We start from the raw sequence: 6,079 nt of genomic DNA, 5'->3' as shown, positions 1-6,079 counted from the left end.
GCAAGGCCCTGGGGACTGCCCCCCCTGGGCTGTGCCTTGTGGTTTGTTTCTTCCTCAGTCCCCGGGAAGCCCTGAGACTGCCATTACCTCCAGGGCCCCTGAGGCTGTTTGCTTACAAATTGCAGAATAATCAGACTTTAGCTTCTTAACAGGCTTAATGGCTGGATTAACTGCAAACCTCGGTCCTTGGCAGGGGCCATAAAATGAGCTCTACAGCCAAGAGTGGCCTCTGTGTGGGACCCTGAATTCCACTTAAACCTCCCATGTGAGAGGGAAGGAGGGAACAGGCAGATCTGAGGGCAGAGACCATATGGTCACATGTCTACGCAAAGGGTTGAGGAAGTGCACTACCAAACCGGTCAGATATAATCGGCGAGGGACATTACTCTGAGGCAGAGTCTAGAAACCCAGCCTGATTTCAAGGAAAGCTGGTAGAGACAATAAATACACCCTGTGGTAGATCCTGACTCTAGAGTTCGTTGTCCTACGAACTCACCTCATTAGCCAGTCTGCCAGATATCCACAGGACGCTTAGAAACATTTCCCTGGCCCCTAAACTTCCATTAACTCACTTTTAGCAACAGCCTTCATAGTTTTCAACGGTTGAGACCATGCCACCGAGGAGAACCAGGTAAGGAAGAGCAGGCAGAGGGCCTGGGGGTAGCTCACCTTCTAGTTGCCGTGGCTAAAGTCACCCTGTCACCTAGGAGCCACCTGAATTCAGGCTGCGCATCAGCAGGAACCCGCTTCAAGTGTGGAGAGGCAGGCCCCGGGCCCCAAGCTGCCTCACCGCTGGGACCCGCCAGGGCCTTGCCCCAGGGCAGGACAGAAGGGGCTGGAGTCAGGCGTGGCTCCCTGGTCGACACTGTGCACCATCAACCAGAAGGAGCCTCAGGGGACCTTGATGTGGCAGGTAAGATTGTTCGTCTCTTAATTAACATGGGAGCCACTCAGTTAGTCCTGCCTGACCTGCCACCCTGGACCACTCTAATCTCAATCATGCCCATAAGGGGAGTGAGTGGGGAATCAAGATCTAGGCCATTTACTAACCTCTCCCCCCTAGAATAAGAAACCTCTGCACAAGCCATCAGTTGAGCAGTATCCCCTCCAGAAGGAAGCTGGTACAGAGCTCCTGTCTATGATTAAAAAGGTCCTGGAAAATGGCCTCCTAGTTCCTCACCCAGTCCCCTTATAACACTCCAATCCTTCCAGTGAAAAAGCCAGCAGGACCTTACCCCTTGCAAAGGTAGCTAATGGGGATGAGCCCCAGAGCAGCCCTGATTGGTGTCTCATTGGCCACAGGGCTACCCTGGATCTCTCAGCTCTGTGCCTAGTGGCTGCCCAGGGATCTCCCCAAAGAAGTAAAGCTGGAGGACCAGACAAGGTTTCTGCAGTAAGAGGACACCAGACACTCTGCATGACGGTGATTCTACCGTTCGGTCTTTCCCTATGCGAAGTAAGTGTGTAAAATTCTTCTCATCTGTGCTTGCTTTAATTTTGTCAGTCTGCTCATGTCTAGGAGCTCATAAATCAGATGTGGAGTTCATCTGTTACAAACTGGATAATGGTGAAAGGTAAGTTAAAATGAGTCTTTAAATTTCAATATTATCTTGCAGTTGGATTTGACGTATAAAAGAAATCACAAATGGAATTAGTCTGCTAGAGAAGTGGGAAAAACTTAGCAACATTAATGTTATTAATAAAATAGTTTAAGTTGCTTTTTCAATAAACAAAAGTACCCAATTTTTTGTTCGTTTGTTTGTTTTAAAGATTTATTTTTATTTATTTCTCTCTGCTTTCCCCCCATTGTCTCCTCTCTGTGTCCATTCACATATGTTTTTCTGTGTCCGCTTGCATTCTTGTAAGGCAGCACCAGGAAACTGTGTCGCTTTTTTTGTTGTGTCATCTTGCTGCATCAGCTCTCTGTGTGTGCGGCACCACTCCTGGGTGGGCTGCACTTTTTTTTTTTTGCGTGCAGTGGCAATCCTTGTGGGGCACACTCTTGAGTGTGGGGCACCCCTACACAGGGGCACCCCTGTGTGGTATGGCACTCCTTACACACATCAGCTCTGTGCATGGATCAGTTCACCACACAGGTCAGGAGGCCCTGGGTAGAACCGCCCATGTGGTAGGCAGAATGCTATCAGTTGAGCCACAGCTGCTTCCCTGCAAATTGTTTTGAAATGAGAATTAACTAGAAATTGTAACTGAGTTAAAACAAAATCTTTATATAGATGCCTTTATACTATAAAATAGCAAAAGAATATCTGTAATTGCTGAAACTGGCTGGATTTAGCCTAGACTACTACTATTGTGTTGGTAATTCTAAACTGAACTTACCTTTATTTATGGTTTCTTCTAATCTAGCCTCACCCTTGTCCATGCACACCATCGCAATGGTAACTACTCTATTCTCTCCTGTTTGAGTCCATGGGAACTTCTCACTGCGGCACAGGGGAAGGCAAATTTGAGACATCTCTGTCTCTGGTCCTTCCCCTGGTGTTAATAGCCCTGCTTTTTTCATGACTCTCCAGGCGTGGACTCCAATTTACCTACTCTGAGCAAGATCTCCACAGCCTTTGGGGAGAGCTCTGCCTGCTGGAATCTTTGATCCTCAGGGTTTGATGTCCACTCTTCCAGTCCAGCAGCTGCCAGAGTCCTGTTACCTCCAAGGATTGGGGAGTGGGAGCTCTCCACCGAGCATCAAGGATCCTGAAAGCAGGAAGTCCTGAGAGAAACCAGCTGTCCTTGAGACTTCAGTGACGTCAGTGAGTATATATTAGAATTAGTGTTGCTCATCTGAGGTCACAGATCTGAAGTAAAGGAAACTGTGGTAGATTGCATTTTTAAAGCCCTGAGGAAAATTTGGTTACAAGCCAATAAATAAAAAGAAAGAAATTCTTATGCAAAACTGCATGGTCACAGTGCAGATTAGAATAATCAGTAATAGCCTTCAAAGAGATCTTTTGAATATGTTATTGTTCTGTTAAACTTTGTAAGAGAATGAAAATTATAAATACCATTAGTGAGTTGTGTTTTTTGTATCTTTCTCAATTTCTATCTGCCTGCTTGTTCAGTGTATATTTTCATACCTCAAGATGGTAACATCAAATTAACAAATGAAAATTCTTAAAAGAGCTCTATTGAAACTATTAAAAATTAAATGAGCACTTATATTTGTAAACGAATATTCCTGGAGCCCAAATTAAGAGAGGCTAAGCAGGATGGAAAAGTCATACAGAAATCTGAATAAAGAAACTATTGGGAGAGGAAAAAAGCTTTTCCCAAGCTCCTTGACCTAACCAGTTCCCAAGGGCCTCCTTCTCATTGTAAGAGCCAGGTATGACAAGATAGGGAAATGTTTAGCTTAAAATTTATCTTCCAGGCCTGGGGAATTGAGAATCATTGTTTTTCCAGTAATTCCCCAATTCAAACCTTTTACCAGCTTTAAAATGAGGGTAATTAATAATCCAATTACCAAATTACAGTAAGTAAAGAAAAAGTCCTTGAAAGCAAGATCTTTTCTAAATTATGATTAAAACAAATTAAACAATTTTAATACATTCCAGAACCTAGCAGTCAGTATGCTTTCAAGGTTATTCACAGTTTTAAAATTCTATTAAAGAAAAAAAGAGGTTTTAGCCTCCTGTGGAGGAAGGAAGGGAAAAAGAACATTACTTGAATAAACTATAATTGTTCCAGTTTCATTTAGCTTGTGTACAATCTCCCCAGCTTTATGGGATACTAATAAAATGAATTAGCATTATATGTATTAAATCTTTAAGATGATGAAAAGTGTAAGTTTGTGTTTAATGGAATTAAGTTAAAGAAGAAAATATCGATCTGTCCTAAAGTGAAATGACTAGTTTTCACAGAACAGAATGAGGAATGTAAGACAAAACTTAAATAGATAAAGTAAGTTTCATTGGTTGCTACCTGTAATTTAATGGGCTTATTTAAAGGTAAAAATAACTAGTCTTATGTATTTAAAGGTGAAAGTAACTAGTCTGGGTGGTTATGGTTGTTATATAGGAAGTTTGCAACAGCATTTTGTGAACTGAAATATTTAAGTGGCTAATTCCAGGAAGCCCTTATTAAGTAGAAATCTGAATCAATATTGATAATGAGAAGTATATTAGCCAAAGGGGTGCTGATGCAAAATACCAGAAGTTGGTTGGTTTTTATAAAGGGTGTTTACTTGGGGTAGAAGCTTACAGATACCAGGCCATAAAGCATAAGTTACTTCCCTCACCAAAGTCTATTTCCACATGTTGGAGCGAGATGTCTGCTGATGTCTGCGAGGGTTCAGGCTTCTTGGGTTCCTCTGGGCTCAGCTCCTCTGTTTTCTCCTCAAGGTCAGCTGTAGCCTGTGAACCTCCTTAGACTTTGCCTCTCTCCACAAGGTCAGCTGTAGACTATCAGGTGAACGGCTCTGTCTCTCTCCCTGGGGTTTCTGCTGTGTCTAAGGAGCCTTCTCTCTTCCTCTGTGTTCTTTTCCTGTCTCAGTTCCTCTCTTCCCAGGGCTTGCTTCTCTTTCCTCTGTGTGCTGACTTCCTGGGGCTCCAGCTTAAGACTTCAGCATCAAACTCCAACATCAAAACTCCAACATTAGAAACCCTGAACTCTGTCCTCTGCCATGCCTTTTAGCTGTGAGTCCCCACCACCAAGGGGCAGGGACTCAGTGCCCTAACGACATGGCCCAATCAAAGCCCTAATCATAACTCAATCACACCCAGGTTCAGACCAGTTTACAAACATAATCCAATAACTATTTCTGGAATTCATAGCTATGTCAAACTGCCACAAGTAGTAACTTCATAACATAGGAACCTGTCAGAGGCCACCTCCATCTGCACACCAAGGTGGTGGTAGGGGAAGATAATCTTGATTCCATTGGAGGAAGTAGTTTCCCCTATACTACTAAAGTAAAATACCTGTTAATTAGTGTAATCATGATAAAGGGATAAAAGTGAAAAATGAAGTACTAAAAACAGTTCAGTTCACTTGATATGTTATAAACTGCTTTGGAAGTATTTAGGAAGTGTATAACAATTAAAAAGATAGACTGCAGTATTGTCAAACTCCCTCGTGCATTCAAACCAGGCCCCTAGTTCCATCTGTGGTGCCTCTTCATTTGAATTATTGGCTAGATCAGTCTCTGTGACCCCTAAAACAATAAAAGTATCTGTCACCTCTCTGCACATGCTCCTGAAGTGGATGAAAAGTACATTGCTGCTTTGGATTTCTGCAGCAGCCAGTGATGGCGCAATATCACTAGATTTACAACGGACATTGCCTCCAGACTGGCTCTGTTTCATAGTGGTAAGGGTGCTGTGCACAAGATTGGTGAAACACTGGAAACTCTAGGACCAGTGGTGCTGCAGCCTGCGGGCTGTGTGAAGGACGTCCCAAGTGGAGCAATAATTACCAGAGTAATGTGGGTAGAACTCAGAGACACTATCAGCATTATGCCCTGCTCCCATGAAGAAACAATATGTATGGTTTTTCAGACCTGGAGCTTGGACCTATTAACTGTAGCTGAAAAAAGGAACTTGTCATTAACTAGTATTAGTACTGTACCTATCTATCTGATTATGATCATGTCTCTTCTAGATTGTATGCAGAGGGTATATTGAACACGTTAAAAATCTTAGCAGACTTAATTCATTTTCTAAGTAGTTAATGAACATGCCTGTAAGATAAAAGAACGGCTCTCTTAGGTACTGTCTTTATTTTGCTTGCCGTATGCTTGTCTTGTTATTGCCTGTCTTGTCTCTGAGTTTACGTCTAGGGCAGTGCCTCTCCTCATCCCTCTCCTACTTGTCCTAGCCATAACCACCGCCATGGGAATGGGGTTGGCAGTTTATTACCAAGCCCAGCAGGTCCACCACAGTCTCCCCCTAGAGCTAGCCAACAGCACAGGAGAAACCGCTGTGCCTTAGAAGCCCTTAGGCAGTGATCAGACTCCTTTGCAGCTGTGGTGCTACAAAATCGCAGAGCCCTCAACGTGCTAACAGTGGCACAGGAGGAGGCTGCCTGTTCCTCAAGGAGAAGCGCAGCTGCCAGGTCCCGTGCTCTG

The sequence above is a fragment of the Dasypus novemcinctus genome, assembly GCF_030445035.2.
Source record: "Dasypus novemcinctus isolate mDasNov1 chromosome Y unlocalized genomic scaffold, mDasNov1.1.hap2 SUPER_Y_unloc_1, whole genome shotgun sequence".
Taxonomy (NCBI): domain Eukaryota; kingdom Metazoa; phylum Chordata; class Mammalia; order Cingulata; family Dasypodidae; genus Dasypus; species Dasypus novemcinctus.
This window is presented reverse-complemented; position numbering follows the sequence as displayed.